A 23003-nucleotide genomic window follows, 5' to 3' on the forward strand; every position below is an offset into this window, starting at 1 on the left:
TGAAACACTAGCACCAGCATCAATCACATGCTGTTGTGCACATTCTACTAAGCTCTCTGGATCCCTGACAGTGGAGAAGAACTTTTCATTTGGTGACAGTGGTGGCTCTGTAGCAGACACCTCTCCCAGTAGCCAACCATTCATCCACAATCCACTGCATCTGCTCTGCTCTGGGCTGATGAAATCATGTCAGTGGTTCTATGACACACCTGATCATATGTCCTGCTCTGGCCACCTATGGTGTTTACATCATCCACTATCTACTCCCAAATTTGCATTTTTCCAGAAATATCCCCACATCCTCTCTCAAGCAGAAAGGCACCATGTCTCCTAAATGTTTGGCAATTACTTCATTCTCAGGGTCACTGAAGGGGAGTTTGCGGGGATTGAGACAATTGGGTGCCATAGTACTAGGTGACATAAAACACAAAAGAAGTTTAATACACATAAGTCACAAATCCACGGAAAGAGGAGGAGGATTCTGATCAGTATGAGCTGCTTTCAAGGAATGAGATGCGCCTAGCTTATTCTAAAATCAATTTCACCCTTATGGACAATTTACTGCAGGGAGCCATTAATGAAAAAGTATACAACTATCTATATGTCAACAGACCTAGAATCCCGATAATATTTGGGATCCCTAAAACACGCAAAGGTCTGGAACCATTAAAATTTAGACCTATTGTGTCAGGTAAAGGAGGTATTCTCGAACCTCTGGGTAAGTTTATTGACCAGGTGTTGAAGAGATTCGCTACATCTTTGGAACATGTTTGTAAGGATTCCTGGGATTTTCTTAGGGGCATTCAGGCCCATTTCTTCCACCCCGACCTTTTAATGGTAACTATAGACATTGTGGAGTTATTTCCTAGTATCCCACATATCACAGGTTTGGACTGGTTTAATAAAATTCTGGTCAAAGAGACGGGTTTGAGTGCAGGTGTCATTAATACACTGGTTGAATTCATGGAAATTATATTAGAAAACAATTTCATGTATTTCAATGGTGAAATATACAAGCAGAAGAAGGGGGTGGCGATGGGTGCGCCTTGTGCCTCCCTTTACGCCAATATAGTGCTACACAAATGGGAGCAAACTTACATTTTTTTGACCAGATGGGTGAAACATATAAAGCATTACACCAGATATTTGGATGACATAGGTTTATTATGGAGTGGAACAGAAAATGAATTTCTGGATTTTTTTGAATATATCAATTCCACTACTCCTTTCTTGTCATTCACACACACTATTAGTAAGGATACAATGAACTACCTTGATGTAACCCTATTGAAAGACCATTTGAACAGCAGATTTATGTCAAAACTATACAGAAAACCCACTTTTTCTAATGCATATTTGCATTTCACCAATGGTCATCCTTTTTATCAGAAAAAAGGCATAGTTAAAGGCCAATTTATAAGAGCTTCAAGGATGTCCAGCACTCTGGAATATTTTATGGAAGAGGTGGTACTGTTAAAAAGGTTGTTTCTTGAAAGAGGTTACCCCGAATCCTTAATTGACATGTTAGCCAAAGAGGTTTCAGATAACAGAGAAAATAGATACTCTCCTTTGCTAGGTGAGGGTCACATTCATGATGAAGCACCAAAGAATGATGGAAATGTAGGTTATTGTAATAATTACACACATACTTTTTCTAATAACTCGAAACAAATTGAGGAAGTGATTTCCAAGTATTGGCCAGTCTTGACAGTCCATGAGGAGCTTAGAAAGTTTGTCCCTGGATACCCCAAGTTCACCAGACGCAGAGATGTTAACATGAAGGAGGTATTTGAAAGGAAACAACCTTATAGAACAAGGAATAAAGGTTCCAGGAGTGGCACATACAAATGTGGGATGTGCAAACAATGTACAGCTATTATAAACAAAGGTTCTTTATACATTCCGTCTAGGAAATTTTATTTCCAAGCAAACTGTTATACCAGTTGTGGAACAAAAGGTGTGGTTTATTTGGCTTTTTGTACCAAATGCCTCAGTTTCTTCATAGGTAAAACAGAAAGAACCTTAAGAAGGAGAATTTATGAACATTTGTATGATGTTTCCAGAAAGAAGGATTCTAATGCCTTCTATAGACACTCCACTGTATGTCCAGAAATGGAGTTAAATTTCATTGTTCTTGAACGAGTACAGGCGGATGGTAGGGGAGGAGACTGGGAGACTAGACTGGAGTACAAAGACCTCCTTTGGCAACTCAAGTTGGATGCTGGTAGTTGTCCAGGTTTAAATGATAACATCAACATAAGTAGTGTTTTGAAATTGAGGATGGCTAGATTATGAACAAGAGGCAATCAGAGTATATATATAGTAGATTTGAGTTGATATGAACACCTGTTGAATTGTGGTCAATACGGGTGTTTTTGTTTTTATTTTCAACACCTTGATGCAAGCATTTGTCAACAATAAAAAAAAAATTATTTTTTCACATTTTAGATATTTGCAAGGTTTAATATAAAAGCAAACTGATAGTTCTGTGAATAGATTTTTTGTAGTCAACATTTCATTGCAGTTCTTGATTATGCTTTTTAAAAGTTTTTATAGCTATCAAATATTACACATTGTACCATTAATGGTTATTATAACTATATTTTAACACAGTCGGGTTACAATGTGAAAGCCAACATCTTTTTAAATTTGTTTTAAAGTTTGGACATGTTTGTATGACAGTATTATTTTCAAAGCAATTGTAACTTTAAGACTTAATTGTGTTTTAAGTCATATGACTTAATTGATAGCCTTATATAAATGGATTCAATTCATTTGTACATTTTATCTTGATAAAGTTTGGTACTGAACCAAGCAAAAGCGCTTGATGTAATTGTGTGTCCATCATTGTATGAGATTGAAAGCTTTGCAACGACCTTACGTTCTGGCTCCTCTTTCCGTGGATTTGTGGTTTATAGTTCATTTGACTGTTTTGTTCATTTTTTAATACACATAAGTGTCACATAAATTAAAGTCCTGCTTAGATATAACATATAAAAGGTAGTTTTCCAATATTACTCACTGGAGAAACAAAACAACAGTCAAGATATTCAAATATAAAAAAGGATTTATGTGGTTGTAACATATTACAGTCACACACAAAGCAAGACTGGATCCAAAACAAGGAGAGTAACAATAGCAAAGCAAACCTCTGTACAAACAATTTGTTTGTGCCAATACAGAACTGGAACTTGACTTCACACACCCAAAACAACAGGCAAATGACACATTTTGCTAACAAACCAAAAGGAATAAAACATCATCTGCTAAAAGTGCTATCAAATAAACTGTCCCAAAAACATGTGTACACATTTATCACAGAACATTCAATTTTATGCATTTGCCAGTCACCTTTACCTGTGTCCACCACTCCCCTAGAGGTGTCTATCGGCCCTCCTAGAAGATTAACACCCCATGTGTCATTGACAATATAAGACATTTACATTTCACTGAAATAACAATAGAAGAGTATAAAGAGAAAAAACAGTTGTAACATTGACACTTGTGATGAAAGTTAATAAGGCTTATGTATTTGAGAAAGTAAAATGCCCTGACAAAAATGCCTATGCCATCAGTAAACTTCTAATAAGTACATACAGATAAAAGTGTTTGCTAATGCATATATGTATATATATATATATATATATATATATGTGTGTGTGTGTGTGTGTGTATGTAAGTATATATATATATATATATATATATATATATATATATATATATATATATATATATGGATCTACTTCATTTTGTTGAAAACTCATTTCACTGAAAGTCAGTTTCCTGCTACCAATTCACTTAAAGCTCACTTCACTGAAACTCATTTAGTTGAAAGTAATATATGGCCTTTTCCCCACTGTAGTGCAATCCTGGAGTTAGTATATAAAGTAAGGGGGAGTGTGGGGGGCACAGCCTCCCACATTGGGGTGTGTGGGGGCACAGCCCCCCACATATTGTAAATGTTTTAAAGCATATAGATGGATACTTACAAGTGCAATGAATAACTCTTGCCAAAAGACAACATATAACCAAACTATGTGGAGGGATTCACCCCCCCCACACCCTGCTTGCTATATATGCTAACTCCAGGCTAGCACTACAGTGGGGAAAAGGCCATATATATATATAACTTTCAACAAAATGAGTTTCAGTGAAATGAGTTTTCAGTGGTGAGCTTTCAGTGAATTGATCTCAGTCATTTGAGTTTCAATGAAATGAGTTTCAATGAAATGAAGTAGACCCATATATATATATATATATATATATATATATATATATATATATATATATATACATTTTTTTTCTTAGTGATGTGAGCATATGCAGTATATAACTGATAGATAATACAGATAAATTCAAAGTAATAATCTCCTTCTGTATTATCCACATAAAGTCAAAGTCAAAAGAAACGTTATTGTCATTCAACCATACACAAGTATACAGCCGAATGAAACTTTTGTTCCTCCAAGCTAATGTTCAAAACAGAACAGAGCAACACAGAAACAAGAACAACAAAAATACATATACAACAGTGAAAATGAGCCAGATGAAGCCCAGAAGACACAGTTGCTTCAAAAACTGAGCATGATTCCATGGACTACAGCAATTACTCTTCTACACTGCTGCCATCTCCCACTCCATTGCCAGCAATATACAAGTCCCAGTCCTTTCTTCTGACCATCCCTTCAATACCACAGACTTCACAACCACTGCTACCTACAGGCCCAAATGGCCACACCATCACCAGCAACATATAAGCCCCAGTTCTTCCTTCCGACCTTTCTTCCGACCCCACTGACCCTCACACTGCCGCTACCTGCAGACCCAAATGTCCACAGCCAGTTAGATGAACTACTTCAATCTTCACCATCCAGAGTGTCACCCTTACCAGTTCCATTCTCCGACACCATTTGCAGTGTCCCAAGTCCAGTCCAGTTACCATAGACCCAATGAAAACAAATCCGGTCCCTTTAAATCTCATGGCCTCTGCTTCCTGCACTCTGTATCCAACTCGGCTCAACTTCAGGTTTTCTAGCTACATGGATCCCTTTTTATAGTGTAGTTTTAGGGCTGTGAGCATGGTGAAAATGCAAATGAGGTGTGAACTCATTAGAACTAATGAATCCCAATTTCTTGCCTCCATGTATCTGATGTAAACATAGTGCAGGCAGCCCCTTAGTGTTTGTTGCTAATGGATTTCAACTGTGAATGATAATGGGTGGGGAGAATGAAAACACAACAGCAAATCAGACTCCTCCATTACCTCCAGTGGGTGTGTCAGCCAGGTTACAATAATAAAATGTAGAGGTAATTGTATCAAGGTTTTAAATGTAAATAAGCAGCACACATTTCACTGTTTATGTTCAGTAACATCCAACCTCCCCTGTCTTTGTTGACAGCTGCATATTATTGCCATTTAATATTCTCACACATTTTAAGCACAAGGATGTATAATGCCTTACAGACTGCATGTCTCAGATTACTGGTCAGATAAGAGAAGAATAATGAGCAACAAATACAAAGAGATAAGACAGAAGTTGCATTTCTGCAAGCAACAGTGATAAATAGTTGTGTGATCACTCAATGGACTGCATCTGAAATTAATACATGAGCAAACAACTCAGAAGTGTACAACTTTGTATATGTTTTGTTAATACTTTGGATGATGTTGCAGTTGCTTGTATGGACAATGATTTTCATTCTCTGCTGCAAAGCTGTTTCTGTGGCAAAGAGGGATAAGACACTCTTACTGTGTTTTGAATGTTTATTGGAGTGAGAGTTCAAATACAGACTGGTGTAAAAATATTTCATGAGTACCAATATAACTTTTGTAGCTCTGTTTATTTAATATATTTATTTTCTTCCTTCTTCCTAATTTCCTTTTTTTTTAAAATATGGCCAGTATTGCATGGTGCATGGTTTAGCACAAACAAGGGAAGTGGAGAAACACAATAAATGCCATGGAAACACTGATCACAGGGATAGAACAAGTTTAGCTTTGCTTATCTCATTTGCATGATGCTTACTGTCATGCAAACCTGGACTACTGCCCTGCACAGGAAGCAGACAGAACACCTGCAGACAGGACATAGCCATTCTAACTGTCAAAAAGGATACATTGTTGCATTTTTTGTTTTCCATCATGCAACACCATTTAGCTACTTTGCATGTCAGTTAACACACAGAAGTTAATAACAAATATAATGAATAGGGAAATATCTAACCATTATTTAACTATTCCTGTGGCAACAGGCGTAAGTATAGGGTTGCCATGCACATGGTCTTGGGTTCTAATACAGGAAATTCTAGACCTTTTTACTGTTGTTCCATGCCATATCATATTAAATATCACTTTAACAATTTATACATAATTATAAATAACAATAACTATGCATAGCAGTGGAGCTGATATGAATTATATGTATGAGGGATAAGACACCCTTACTGTGTTTTGAAGGTTCAGATATATGACTGAAGGTATACTGTCTACTGTGTTTCTGTAAGTATAATTCTGCTATATAGACTTGGATGGCCTTCACACTTAAATAAGACACATTCATAAATGAAAGTATATACAAGGACCTTGTCAGGTCACACACACATACATGGTTAACACCTCAGCCTGTCATCTGTATTTCTAAATAATTCATGACTACATCTGAGAAGCACTTCTTCTCTGGCAAAAGTGAAAAATAACTGTTGTGAAAGAAAATGTTTGCCCTTTTATGTACAGGTTTGAATCCCATACTGTAAAAATAAATTATGTCAGTGTATAAAGCCAAAGAAACATGTGGCAGGTCATGAAATGTATGCCCCCAGTGGATGTCTGCAAAGTTAAATCACCTAACATTTACAGCACCACACAACCCTCAAACTAATAATGCACCACACCCCTCAAATTAGTATCAACTCAGATTAACCTTCTAATTTCCAAAACTGCTTTTCTCTCTGTTTGGCACTTGCTCTCTGCTTAACATCGTATAAATGGTGTTGGCCTTGTTGCTCAGGTCTGCACACTACAAGCAAACATGATAAAATGAATTGACAAGAAATCATTATTTGCTATTGCACTGCTTTAAGGTTAGGCATGTCTGGTGTTAGAGGAGAAGATGCCCAATTTAGGACACAGAGGTAGGGCATTCAGGATTCCAGAATCTTTACTGGACCCCTGGTAAAGCTGCACAGCCAAAGGCTTATGCAAGGGGACTATACCAACTGCCAGTACAAGTCTGAAGCTTGGAATAATCTGGCTAAGGCTATATCCAGTGTGGCTGGCATCTCACGCACTAGAGAACAGTGTAGGCACCATTTTAATGACCTAAAAAGGTGCAAGAAGGATACAATCAACCAATGGTTGGATACGTTCCCAACTATCAACATCCCACATTTGTGTAAGTATGCTAATAAAGAGAATTTATAAAACATAAAAAGCTAAATATGCACAAGACTGGTATGCATAATGCTCTTCTGTTCTTTTCACACCTAATTCTGAAATCAATGCGAATAGGCACAACCATGCTGAGCATCTAGAGAGACTAAGGAAGCAAGTGGTATGTATACAGTACAAGAGAAGTATTATTGTATCTTTGAAAATTAAAAAAGTTTTCTTTTTTATGCAGTAGTAACAAAGTCAGCATGTGTACCCTAACTGTAAAAGCAAGTATGCATGCATTAGACTGTAACACAAACACACTTTAGTAGTCAAGTGTAAGACTGTAGTCAGATGTGGATTCAAATACCATGAATAACAAGTATAAAATAGTGCAATCCCTTAATATTACAGAAATTAAATTCTATTCAAATGGCATAAATGCCCTGCTGTTAATTTTAATCTGTATAATTCGACCAAGCATATATCCAATATGTGCACATTGCAATGATTACTTTGATCAATCTGTAATTATTGTTTGTAGTTGTTAGGAAGTATACTTAAATGTAAAACTTCAGATACAATAGTTGTATTATTGTGATAATGCATTTATGTCACATTTGATGGTACTAATTTTATCTTTTTTTCTCTTATCCCAACCGTTATCTTTCTTTTTTTTTTTTTATTTATTTTCTGTTATGTGTCGTCAAATGTCTCCACGTCATCCACTGTACCAAATCACTAAATGCTTCACAGCACAGGGCAGTAGGCCAAACCCAGTGGCTCAGCCTGCCCCTGCTCCATTAGATCTGGCACTGGTGCCCAGCACATCTGGGACCCAACTTGGCAGTACTGCTTCTGCTGCCCCTGTATTACCTGCACCCTCAGGCAGCACTACCCCAGCAACTGGTGCTATGGTACCCTCCAGGAGTACTGGCGGAGGTGGGGATTTCATCACCCGCCAGGAATGCCAGGGTTGGTGCATAGAGTCATGCACAGCACCATTGGTATATGCCTACACTGGATGGAGAGGCTGCTCTTCCTCATGGCCCATAGGAGGAGGAGATGTCAAGAACTCCAGCAGCCAGCAGAGTAAGGGGATGGTGATGACAGTCCTGCAGGTTAGGAATAAATTCTCACTGTTCCCATGTTTCATGGGCATGGGCTTGTGTTGTCCCATCCCTCACCTCAATCATGGTGTCCCCCAACCTTTTGTATCCCTCACCATCCCTGTGTCTTGTCTTGTTTGTCCTGTTTGCATTTGCTTCCTCATCTACTCAACTTACTTGACCCAGAAATACCAATGTCCCTTAACCAGCATTTCACTCTTACTGAAGTAAAAACAAAAACTGGGCACCTTTCCCACAAAAAATATTGTCTCATACATATCTCTCCACTTTGCACATCTGTCTTCTTGACACACTTAATTTGGTCCAATTGTCTATACATCATGATTGCATTGTTATCACCCCTCTTTGTGGAGGTGACAGTGCAAATTCAGCTAACATTCTGAACATATTTTCTTTTTACACTGTTGAAGAAATGGATAGCTATGGTTCTTTCCTATCTCCATCCTGCACATTCCTATGTTGATTCCCCTTTGTTCTTCCCCTTGCTTGCTCCCATTTCACCATTTTCCTATCTACCCCATTTTAACACCTATAATGTGGTCAAAAAGCAGAATCACACACAACACACATAAGTAACAAAAAAAAAAAAAACAATGGAGTCCTTCACGTCATGCACCAATGCCAAGAGATGGTGAATGGCTCTTCAATGGTGTGGTTACCTCCACACAATGCTGCATAAACACACTGCACTATGTTAACACACACTAACAGACAGTCAATGTAGTATAAAGAATTATGTCATTGCATTATCACTTCTTATTTAAAGTATTATATACACTTGGATTCGAACTCTATATCATCTGGGTACCAAAAGAAATGTGCCAATGCATTTACACCTGTTGCCACAGAGTTAGCTAAGCAGGAGGTGTGTTTCATACACTCAGTAATGAAAACTGTGATAATGTTAGCAGTGAGGCTTGCATATGCACACAGCTTAACTATGAACAAACAGGGAAAACAGGATTAATGTGTATCTCACATCTGCAAACACTTTGCTACCCATCTCACAAACTTGTTGCTCGGTTGTGCACTATGCAGAGTGGGCAATAGCATGCATTGCTTTTGTTTACTTTTCATTTAGTGTTCATGACATGAAACTACATGTGGAAACACAAACAAAATGAAGGCACTTTCTAAGAAAATAACACATATTTACAATGCAGCCATCAGTTACCTCCCCCCAAGGCAGTGTAACCTTATTCTCTCAGTACTTGTTCACAAATATATCAACTACACTACAGCAATAAATAACAAATGTCTTATATACCACTTTACAATGACAGTACATATTCTGATTTTCCATTACTTGTAGTAATGTGGACACCATTTTGAATATAGTGTGTAAAGCTGTCTCTTAAAATATACCTGCACATTGGAAACACAGCCACCAAATACTACACATTGTAAACTCATCAGTCTGGTAACATGTAGAACTTTAATATGTTGACAGTTGGACATGGCTAGCTATCCATTTCATGTAGGTCTCCCAACATCTTCTCTCCAACATCCACTGCTGAAGCCATCCACTAGAAATTGTCCTGGAGCCTTTTACAAGTCAAACTTGTGCCATGGCACTTGCATAAAAGACTGAGTTCTATAGTCAGTGTAGTTAGATAGGTAGGAGTTTTGTTCTCACTGCAGTCATCTGGGAAATGTGTGTGTGTCTATCTAGTAAGAACAGCTGATAAGTGTATATCCTGCAGTTACCAGTCCATTCCCATGGATTACCAATAATTTGACACTTGCACATGGCTACACAATCATTTCATGAAGGGCTCCCAACATCTTCTCTCCAACATCCACTGCTGAAGCCATCCACTATCATTGTCCTGCAGCCTTTTAATAAGTCAGACTTGTGTCATGGAGTTTGTGTAAAATACTGAGTACTCTAGTCTGTGTAGTTAGGTAGGAGTTCTAATCTCATTTCAGTCAACTGATGTGTGTGTGTGTGTGTGTGTGTGTGTGTGTGTGTGTGTGTGTGTGTGTGTATTTTTCTGCACTTGCTTGACATTAGAGACAGCATCTTACACCAGCATGTGGGACACTGCTATTACCATTTTCTCCTCACCAGACGCTGCTAATGTTATCAGCTATAGGTGATTTGTGGATGTGCATTGTGCAGTATTTCCATCAGAGCAGGGACAGAGACTCAGGCACAAGTCATCTCATCCTATATGATACAGATAACAGTGGCAGGGCTTTCAGGCTATCCCCATACATCATGGCATAGTGTGTAGGCCCCGTATTTTCTTGGTGAAAAATCCCTATGGTCACTCCAGCTGCTGTAGGTGTCTGGTGAGGTACATACAAAAGTGAGCATTGTACTCTATTAGTGTTCTGATGAGGGTCAAGTACAGTGCTGTTATAACATCCTCAGATCTAGATACAATGGCCTGACTTATGAGGTGCATGATATAGCCTTTCCATACCACTGTGGAAACTCTGTGGTTGAAATTCAGATTGATATTGAGTTCAGAACACAGAGTCAGAGTGGAAAGTTGGAGGAGACTTTCTTGCAATCATTTCTCTTGTAAAAGGAGAAACAGTCCTGTTGAGCCATGCCTTGTTACATGGATATTAACTATGTGACTAATTGTTTGAATGAATTATTTTGAAATTGTCATATTTGTTGAGGAAGACTACTACCAGAAGACTGTGTGAACCATAAATACACCAGATAGCTGCTGGGTATTACAGATTTATTTATTTATTTATTATTTTATTTTATTTTCAGTTTGTTTGCCAGGATGGTCCATTGGGCCACAAGGAGTCCGTTTTCAATGGAGTCCTGTGGAGAAAAGCTCCAGAGTAGTACATAATATACATAGTGATAAGACAAATTAATATAATATACATAGCAACAAGAGAAATACAATATGATACAAATATAATTACAAGAAGATACTGAGAAACAAGTTTAAATAAAATGTATTTACAATTCTTGTACGATATGGGTGTTCCCAAAGTTGTTTGCAAGAGTGTTGCACAACAGAAAGCTCATAGCAGGTATATTAGCTCGTGGAAAGTAACTGGTTGAGAAAGCTATGTAGGGTGAGAGCAGGATCATTCCCACTGTGAGTTTAGATAGGAGTGGAGTAAAGTTTTGAAAGCAGAGCGTTTGCTAGTGGTGCGGATATGTGGTGGCAGGGAGTTCCAATGGCATGCTACAGAGAAGGATAGGAGATGTTTGCCTGGTGGACAAATGGGTTTCTGTAGCTCAATCAGGTTTTAGAAGTTGAATCTTAGCCGTCTGTTTGGTTGATGGATTCAGAAGGCAGAGATAAGGGATGGGCAAAGAGAGGGGCTAAAAATAAGTTTTTGAGCTTGGATAAGTTGAGTATAGATGAGGTAATTGGGTATCTCAAGCCAGTTCAGTTGATGAAGGGATTTACAATGATGGGTAGAGGATCTGTGGCCTGTAGCAAATTTAGAAATTTTGTAGTAGCAGGAGGAAAGTTTTAACTTGAGGTAGGATTGTATATTAGTAAGGATAGTGGCACCATAGAATAGGGAAGGGATGAGGTAAGTAGTAGCAGCAGTGGTCCTGGTGGCAGGAGAGATGTAGCGGTAGTGGCCATAGAGCATGCCAAGTTTCTTATGTGTTTTTGTGATATTTACTTGAAGATGGTTGTCAAACTTTAGTTGGTCATCAATAAGGACTCCTAACAGTTTTGCAGTGGAGACTATTTTGAGAGGAGTGTTGTTTTGGCTGGTGACAGAGAATTAATCTTTATCTAGGATGGTGGTTTTAGAAGGGGAGAATATCATTAGTTTGGTCTTGGCTGCATTGAGTGCCAGGTGGTTGTCTAGCATCCATTGTTCAGTAGAAGAGAAGGCATCTTGAATTAGTTTTGCTAATGAGATTGCTGCAAGAACCTGCCTTTTAATCCTGCAAGCTTCCAAATGAGATCCATGGATCTTGCCTAACTCTACACCTGAGCTCCAGCCAGAACAAACTCCCATATTGCTGCAAGAACCTGCCTTTGTAATCCTGTGAGCTCCCAAGTGAGATCTACAATCCTGCCTGACTCTACACCTAAGCTCCAGCCAGAATAAATTCACATATTACTAAAAGAACCTGCTCTTTTAATCCTGCGAGCTCCCAAGTGAGATCCGCGATCCTGCCTGACTCTACACCTAAGCTCCAGCCATAACAAACTCCCATATTACTGCAAGAACAAGCCTTTGTAATCCTGTGAGCTCCCAAGTGAGATCCATGATCCTGCTTGACTCTACACCTAAGCTCCAGCTAGAACAAACTCCCATGCATGTGTGCTTCTACTACCCATAAGCTTACTTTGTTAACTCTCCTAGTCCACACTGCACAACTGCCAAGCCAATACCTGCTTCTCTGTCCCTTCCTACAAACTGCTTCTCCCCTTCTCAAGCTCTTGTCCCACTCCTCATTTCTATTTAAACATTTTATTCACTCTGCCTAGCCTCTTTCTCCCCCTCTGCACTTGTTCCCCCATAGTTTCTCTCCTTGTTCCCCCATAGGTTCTCTCCTATTCCCCTCTTCTCATGTCTCTCCCTGATTATACTCTCTCCTCTACTTGTTTTTCTGCCACAATTAGTGCATGTTTACCTTCAAACTTACCTATCCTTCATAGAATAGACTCACTGATTGTTTTTCTTAGTGGCTGCTGATTTGGGAATTAGGTGCACATGGATAACTCATTCCCGATGCACCTTCACTCCAATTGTTTTTTTTCCTTCTCCTCCCCTTTCCCATCATCCCTTGCCAGTTTAAAACCCTCTGCTACTATTTTCCTGCCATCTTTTTCTATCTTCCACTCACTAACTTCTTCCTCATGGCTCCCTGGCATAGTGCACATGTGTAACATATAACTTTGCTTCTTTGTCAGGCTACAAGGCTGGATACATTGTGGATACTCATACCTGTAAGGTAAACCAGCCTGCAGAATTAAAACACAATACTTTTAAAAGCTGCCTCTTTATCAGTTCTATGCATCTATGGTGAATGCCTACTCAATTTCATGTCTGAACAGTATTGTCTGCCTAAAGCAGTGCTCATTACGAACGCATCACTAATCTGTACTGGTGCCTTTGCTACTGTAAAGCTAACAGGAATAACATAACTAACAAATATAAAATGGTTTGGATGTAACCATAGAGCTATTTATCTGCTCTAGATACTAAACATCTGTATTAGTGAACAGTTTTGTTTTCGCCTAGAGTAGAGCTCCTTAAGGATTGCATGATACTGATTGGTGTGAACTGTACAACTGTTGCTTATTGCAGAGTTTTTATTGCAGAGGTTCTTCTTAAAATTTTGGAACACTATTGTTTCTGAGCTCATGTTTTAGAGCAAAATAGTAATCCAGTGTTGTAGCATTTTCCAGGTTCTGCATATTTACCTACTGATGCCAATTCTTTTTATGCTGGTATTAAACTATTTATACTTATATGCCACTGCATAGCTCCATCTGCATATTGTATACTTCATTTAATTCATTTTTGGTGGCGTTAAGCAATACATTCATCTATTTACTAAGCTAATGTTAGTCAAACCAAGTCATTGACTACGGAGACTGGCTTTGTTATTTCATGTGCATCTTATAAGCCATATGGCATAGTACAAATGATCATTTCACAGTGATATTTGCAATTGTACTGTATTTAATTTATATACTGCTTTGTTTCATTATAATATTTCTGACTTCTACCTGGCTTTAATACTCCCAACCCATTAATCTATCTCTAGGACCCTATGCTACCTTAATATATTTGTTTATTTTTTTATTTAACTAACCAGCTTGCATCTCCATTTCTCTATTTATAGATTGCTGCAAGAACCTGCCATTGTAATCCTGCGAGCTCCCAAGTGAGATCCATGATCCTGCTTGACTGTACACCTAAGCTTCAGCCAGAAGAAACTCCCATGTACGTGTGTTTCTACTACCCATAACCTTACTTTAACTCCCTAGTCTGTACCGTACAACTGCCAAGCCAACACCAGCTTCTCTGTCTCTTCCTACAAACTGCTTCTCAACTTCTTAAGCTCTTGTCTCACTGCCCATCTCCTCATTTCTATTTAAACATTTTATTCCCTCTGCCTTTTCTCTTTCTTCCCCCACTACACTCTTGTTCCCCCATAGTTTCTCTCCTTGTTCCCTCATAGGTTCTCTCCTATCCTCTTCTCATGTCTCTCCCTGATTAGACTGTCTCCTCTACTTGTTTTTCTGCCACAATTAGTGCATGTTTACCTTCAAACTTACCTGTCCTTCATAGAATAGATTCACTGATTGTTTTTCTTAGTAGCTGCTGATTGAGGAACTAGGTCCAACCCACTCCATTCCCCTACCTTGCCCTCATTCCCACCTACCCCCACTTCCTCTAGATATATGTTCTAAGCATTTTGAGCCCTCCAACTAGTTATTCAATCAACCTCCCCCATTTCTCCTCCTACATACTCCCCCAGATCTTAAACCATACCCCTCTCTTTAATCACAAGTCCTCCCTACGCTACACATTTACAATATTCCCTTGTCCTACCACCTCCAATATCAACATCCTCTCCTCTCCCTAACCATGATCCTAAATTTGATAGTAACGTCCCTACTAGTTCTGCTCACCTCCCTTTCATCTTATCATATCAACCTTCAGTATTTAAAACCAACAGCAATCTTATCCTACTTCTGTAACAGCCATCTTACCTCTTCATCATTGAATATCTCTCCCTCACTACGCAACACCTCATTTACTCACATATTTCATTACAAAATACTCCAATTACCAGCCATCATCTTTGTTAGACAAACTTAAACATCTTACTCACAAGTTCTTTGCTCCCAAACCCCACCCATCAGCCACCATCCTCTTGCTATCAGGTGACATCCAGCCTAACCCAGGGCCATTTATACCACACCCAGTCTCTGCTCAAACAGGCCACACCCCAATCCAATTAGCCACTACTCCCACTCGCACTGCATCCCCATCTTCCTGTATTCCTACCCTCATTCTCCCAAGTACTTATTTATTCTATCCATCAGTGTACAAAGCCTATTGATTAAAAGTTACTGACCTTCATGTATGATCTCAAATTATTCCCCTCACTTACTACCACTATCGGAAAACTGGCTTAAACCTCATATCCCTAACACAGAAATTCTACCCCTGGCTACAACATCTACCGACTAGATAGAACCGCATAAAAAGGTGGAAGTGTTGCAATCCTATATTCTGACCACCTGACCCTCTCTCCTCTACCTGTTACTATACCAGACTTCAACCCTGTAGAAATTATAATACTAAATTGCCACCTAAACAATCACAAAAAGCTCACTATCATCTCAGTATATATCTCACCTGGTAAAAACATCCCTGTCACTGAAAGCATACTTTCCTGGGTGTCACAAAATATAGCCTACCAAACTATCCTACTAGGAGACATAAACATTGATTGGAATACTCTTGACTCCAACTCCCCTGCCCAAAGCATCAATTTATTCGGCTTTACTCAGTTTATTACTACCCCTACAAGACTTAACAAAAACTCCAATAATGGCACAGCACTTGATTGGATCCTAACTAGCAACCTCCATCTCTACCATAACCCTAGAACACTTCCCGATGCCTTGGGTTATCACTTTCCCATCAGTATACAGAGATATAGTCCTCAGCTAAATAACCCACATCTATACAAATACTGATGTAAACTCACCAACTTCAACCACTCCATTCTCAATGACAGACTCCATCTATCAATTAGTCTAACCTTCACTCACTTTCTCTCAATGATGCTGTACTCAAATTTAATTGCGTTTTCTTGCTATACTCAACTCTCTAGCAGCCAATCACAAAATAAGAATAAAATCAAACTAATGTATAAAAGAGACTCTGCCTGGGAAACATGGGCAAAAACCAAATCCACCACTCACCGCCAATTATTTAAAGAACTAAGAAACCACACCAAAAACAAATATACAGTAAGAAAGCATTTTACCTCACGGCTCAAGGCTCAACCCACTCATCAATCCAACCCCAAAACCCTCTGGAGAAATATCAACTCAGTCCTTCACCATGGTAAGCCTCAAACTCCTAGCCCTTACCATAACCTTGCAGACCAAGACACTGCCTCTCTCCTTAATCAGTTTTTATTGATATTATTAGCAACCTAATGAACCACAACCCACACAAAATACACTACCCCAAACCACAAATAATGAAACCAGTTTCTCACTCAACCCTATCTCAACCTCCTACATAAAGTCTCTCCTTCTAAAAATTAAACCTTGCTCTCCCTCTGCTGCCAGTCTCCTCCCCACTTTCTCAGATTAGCAGCAAACAACATTGCCTACCCAGTTTCAATACTGACTAATAGATCTATTAAAGAAGCTACTGTACCCAACATCTGGAAGTCCTTCTGTGTGATTCCCCTCCACAAAGGTGGCACCTTCAATGACCTCTCCAATTATAAGCCCATAGTTATAGTTTCCCCACTATCCAAAATTCTCGAAAAATGCATACATAACCAGATACTGAAATTCCTCATCCACAATAACCTTCTGACTCCTACCCAACATGGGTTTCAACCTATCCATAGTACCTCTACAGCCTTTCTATCCTTTACTCACACTATTACTAAAGCTAGAGATAACAACAAACTGGTCTCATGTCTGTTCTTACACCTTTGACACTGTAGCACAGCCTAAACTACTAAACAAACTAGCTAACTTAAATCTTTCCACCTCAACACGCTCTTGTTTCTCCAGCTATCTCACAGAAAGACTACAATCAGTCAAGTGGCAGTCTTCTTGTTCTACTTTTCTACCAGTACACACTGGCATACCACAGTGCTCTATTCTGGGACCCCTTCTTTTTAACGTCTTTACCAATGACCTCTATTCTTCTACTTCCCACTCTACCCTCATATAATATGCAGACAACTCTACTCTAATCACAACCTCAAATACAATCTCACAACTGCAGACACATGCTCAATGATCTTTTCTTTTAGATGAAAATTGGCTAAATGAAAATCAGCTTATTTTGAATCCTAAAAAACAAAACTCCTTCTCTTTCTCCCCAAGGCCAGTGATCACCATAAGCTCTCCTTCTCTATCTCTTCCCTAAATAAAATGATAATTAACGTTGAACCTCATACAAAATTACTAGGAATGACAATTGATGACCAGCTAAAATTTGACTTTTCGATTAAGAAAACGAATAAAAAACTTAGTCTCCTATATCGCAATAAAAAATTTCTATCCTCAGATTCCAGACTATCCCTGGCCCAAGCTTATCTACTCCCCAGCCTCCTCTATGGAGCCCCAGTTCTTACTGGGTCTATGTCAGAACAAAGAAAACTCAAACTCTTGAACGCTGACATGAACAAATAATCAGGAACTTGAAATCACTACTGTGGGGGGCTGTGCCCCCCCGCTAAATATATATTCCTACTCTGAGATCGCAATACAGTGAGGAAAGGGCAAATATTCCGATCTTCACTGTACTCCAATCCCAAAAAAATCAACATCAACTTCCTAATTTTTCGCTCATGTGAATTTTCGACATCTTGCGTTTTCGTCATTCTAAAGTAGTCCCTTCTTACCAACCTTCAATCCTGTCTGCTCACAAAACTGGAACAAACTTACAATAAAATTTCAAAATTTGCAGTGAATCTAATTCCACCCATCACTCCCTTGCTCTCAAAAACACTGTGGTGGTGGTGCTGCGGTAGCATTGTCGCCTCACAGTAAGACGTTGTCCTGTTTGATTCTCAGCTAGAGCGTCTTCTGTGTGGAGACATGCTTGAATGGGCGTACCTTTTTTGAAGGTTGTGTGTCAGAGCTGGCAACTCGGCAAGTAAAAATCTACTGCCAATCATTAGCAGACTGGAGTTCCGCTGTGGTGACCCCTAACCGGGAAAAGCCGAAAGACACAACTCCCTTGCTCTCAATAAGCTACACTGGATTGAATTTCCCCATCATCTCAAATTATCTCAGCTCCATATAACCCACTTCCTTCTCAATAAGCCTACTGCTTGTCCCTCTCTCTTTCTAATCTAGTCACCCACTATACCCTTTCCCGTCCCTTATGTAGTACCGATAAATTCCTTCTTCAAACCTATAGGTCCTAAAAGAACATTGGCAATCTTTTATATAAATCCTTCATAACAAAATTCTGGAAGAAACTCCCTGCCAATTTATGTAGCATTGCACAAACTAGCAGCTTCAAAAAAGAACTAAAAAACTTTCTCCAGGAAACATGGTTATGCCCCCTACCAGGACCCTACCAAATTCTTACTCTGTCATCTGTCTCTCTCACTTTTGAGAAATAAGTTTTCTAGCTCTGCCCTATTTAGGTAATTGCTAGTGAAGTATATAATCTGTATGAATGTAACATTCTTATATCATTATAATTGCTTGTGTATTATTATGTTTTTCTTTTTTTCATACTTATACATAACTGTACAATCATACTATGTATGTATTCTGTGACATTTTCCTTGTTACTCTATGTGAATCCTGTTATTGCTAACTAAATTATTATTTTTATTGGAGCTTTTCTCCTCAGGTCTCCACTGAAAATGGGCATGTGCTCAGTTGGCCCAACCCAGTTAACAAATGTGAAATAAAATAAATAAATAAATATCTACTTGTGTTCCCAGGTCTTGCACCACTGGGTTTGAACATGGGGAATGTTGTCAATGCTGTAATTAGTGGAGAATTCCACTTTGCAGAAGGCAAAAATAATGACACGTTTTTATTTATAGACTGTGTGACTTTGGCACCAATCATTTGTCTATGTTAGCCCTTCCTGTAACATGTTAACATCATTGGTGGACTCAATGATTGCACCTAATATGCAATAATCAGCAAACTTTGTAAACCAAAGGCTGTATACTTTAGCTTGGATGGTCAAGAAATAGATTCCAAACAGTAAAGGGACAAGCACAGATCTTTGGGGTATGCCACTAGTGACAGCTATACCGGTAGAAGTTGATTCACCAACTTTCACAGTATGTCTTCTGTTGGTGAGACAGTTGGTTAACCATCTAGTGACATAAGGGTTAGTCCCCAGCTGGGGGAGTTTCTCAATGATACCTGAGTGGGGGATTGTGTAAAAACCCTAGGCCAGATCAAGATAGGCAATATGCCATCAAGGCCTATCACACACAGAATCAGTGGGCTGTGAAAACATCACAGATCACCTATAGCACGACTCAGAACATACACCTACCTGACATGGTTGGAGCCACACTTCAACACACACTCCAGATGGAATATGTTCCCATAGAAGGGTGTACATCAACATGCAGCCATCTGAGTGGAGGGGGGCAGCATCTGATGCATGCATGTATAAACACATCCTGACTCTCCTCATTTGTGAGGTAGACCAACATCTAATCATGGACCTTTTCTAAATGGACACTGATAATATCACAGCTGTGTGCAAAAGACCTATGTGAGTTGTTAATGCTACATCCTTGTCTGTTACATCTGTTAGATGTCCTCAAGAAGGATATTGAGGGCATGCATGATGACAACACTATCATTCTGTGGAACTTGACCAGGCCAAGGCATTTGACACAAATCCACACTGAAGTATTAACTCGGCACTGCCAGAAGTGGCCACAAATACCTATATTACCAAGTGGATAGATCACTTGATCACATATGTGGCATCTAAGTATGTTGAAATGTGTGAAGTGACCTATATCTAGAGTCCAGTGATCAAGTCCATACATCAGGGCTGTCTGCTAGGCCCTTTCCTGTCCATTACATAAGTCACAGATGGCAAGAATGAACATACATATCCTATGACCAAACAGCTATCTGGAGGATTACAGATTGTGGGCAACCTTTGATTCCATTTGTGATATTAGTATAATACAGAGAGTATCAACACACACCAAAGAGTGCTGCCACGCCATGACAACACATGAGATGACACAAAAACATGGGGGGATTTGTTACATTATGACAACAAATGCACAACTCAATGATAATGTAGACATCACACCCTTATGAGGAGACCAAGTGATATGTGACCTGTGTCCTGGCGTAGATGGAATGTGGAACATCCACCAGCATGTGCTCCTTATATGTAACACACCTCCTATGTAACACAACTCCTGAGTATGTGCAGGACAGCCACATCAAATACCATAATATCTCCACAGTTCACAGCCTTCATCACGCCAGTAACTGAGTACACTGCACCCCTATTCATGTACCTCCCTACACATCTTTCAGTGATGTGTAACTGAAGTGTACCACCTTTGCCACAGTGAGTTCCCACACATCTTAGTGGCCATACCTAAGCATTCCTTTTGTTGAATAAATATTATTGTCTGATGGTGCAGAACCCCCATCAAGGTGTTACAACAGAGGCATGTGTGATACCTGTTCTGGTGATGCACACAGTACATACATAGCTGTCTGACAACATTGATGGCATGGGTTACATTTGTGAGAGTGTGGATTGTGCAATATATATGCCATGCACACCAGTCAACTAGGTTGGATTTATCATAATGTCACATACAGATATAGCAGTGTCGTTCTCACACCTCCAGCAGATGTTAGTGTTTGGACTGTGTGCTTGATTACCCTCATAGATTGCTGACGTCATAACAGTTGTACAAGTGTGTTCATGTAGAACCGTTTGTGTTCACTCTGAACCACATATGTTATGTCAGAGACATGGGATTACTGGTGGTATTATTATGATATTGTCCATGATTGTGCATGCTTCTGTTTACTGTTGTCCATGAGCTTGTAACTGTGTCCCACGTGGTGGAAACCTCTGTTGACATTACATTCATATTCAGGCAAATCAGTTTGCACAGCTTCACCATATGCACCTAACCCTGATTGTATATAATATCCCAATAAATGTTCTCTCCATTATTCATATCAGGATCCTTATATCACAAAGACATCTTCTTCATTGTTACGTCACCTTGTCTGACAGTAATATAATAAACATTTCCGCTGTGCAGTCCATACTGTACCATGTTATGTGATTAGTGTTCCTGCTACAACTGTCTTCCATTTACATGCCCTCCTCTGCTGTACATTATGAAGTTGCACCTGTCCTCTTTCCCTGTATTCCTTCCTACAGTTCATCTGTGTGCTCCTTTTAAATCCACACTCTTCCCCTGACTAGTTGTTTTAAAATGGCAGTCCATGTACCATTACCGATCATTTAGACAACTTTTGTTCAGAATGCCTGAAATGGGATTCCACAATACTCTGCACTGCACTGTATACACTGTCCTGTAATGTGTTTGGACCATATACATTGCTATATTGTCAACCCTGGTAATCATTGTGGCATTCAGCACAATCCTGCAGACCTAGTTTGCCTGTAGGTATACAGGTCTACATGTCTGCTGCTATCCGTGTTGCTTTACATGGTTTTCTGGCTGACAACACTATTGCTAGCCACAAAACCATGCTTGTTTATGTTTAAACATACTGTGAGGCATGAATATGTAATTAGCGCTGCTGTTCACTGCACAGATACATAAACACCATGAGGGCTTCACGCGAAGCCTACACAGAGTTTATTGAATCCCACTGACTCCTCTTTTATCACCTACATCAGTTAGAATTCTATTTATTCTATTACAAACAGAGAAAATTGGATATTAGGCTCTATCTACCATCATATTTCATGTTAACCCAATATTGTATTTGAACAAGAAATGGAAAAATGTAAAATTATATTCTGCTAAAAAAATGGCTACAAATTGAAAAATCTTAATGTGTCACAAACCAAATATGATGAGATAGCTGTGTGGCAGAGTTTTTCAATATATTTACAGAAGATGAAAAGTACATTATGAAGTGTGCGCTGCTTCATATGGTTTTAAGTTGAAAAGACTATTTATCCACATAAGCATAAGTAATGCACTAATTACAATTTTGGTTTGATTTATTAATGAGTTAGTGGGTATATCATGCTATCTACTTTGGACTGTTTCAGCCGCAAACCAGACTACAAGGGCAAGAGTAAATGCAATATATGTGTAGAGATTAGAAGGGCCAATAAACCATTGGTTTGAGTGTTTTGGGTGGAGTGATGTAACAATAATGGCATGTCCGGAGAAAACCCATCTAGGCATGAGGTTCAGATCACAAACAAACTCCACAGAGACACAAAGACAGTGATAATTTGTTTTTTTAAAGTAATATTTTATGCATCACAAGTTTATTTAGTAAGTGCTCACCTACCACTTGACTCAAATGAAATGGTACATCTTAATAAACATTCAGCATAGCCATAGAATGATGCTTATATACAGACCAAATCTCAAAACATATAAAAGTATGTTCTAGTATGATGACTGTTAAGGAAAAACAAAAGCAAAAAAGAAAGTTTTAAGGGACTGCATGGGAAATGGTTTGTTGATGTGTTGAGTTGATCTGCTTTTACTGACTAACATAAGGCTAACATCATGCTTAGTTTAATGATTTATCTTTATTACATCATTAATAAGAGAAACTGGCAAACAAATATTTCAGACATGC

The sequence above is a fragment of the Protopterus annectens genome, chromosome 2.part0, assembly GCF_019279795.1.
Source record: "Protopterus annectens isolate FY-2018-M chromosome 2.part0, PAN1.0, whole genome shotgun sequence".
NCBI classification, from domain to species: Eukaryota; Metazoa; Chordata; order Ceratodontiformes; family Protopteridae; genus Protopterus; species Protopterus annectens.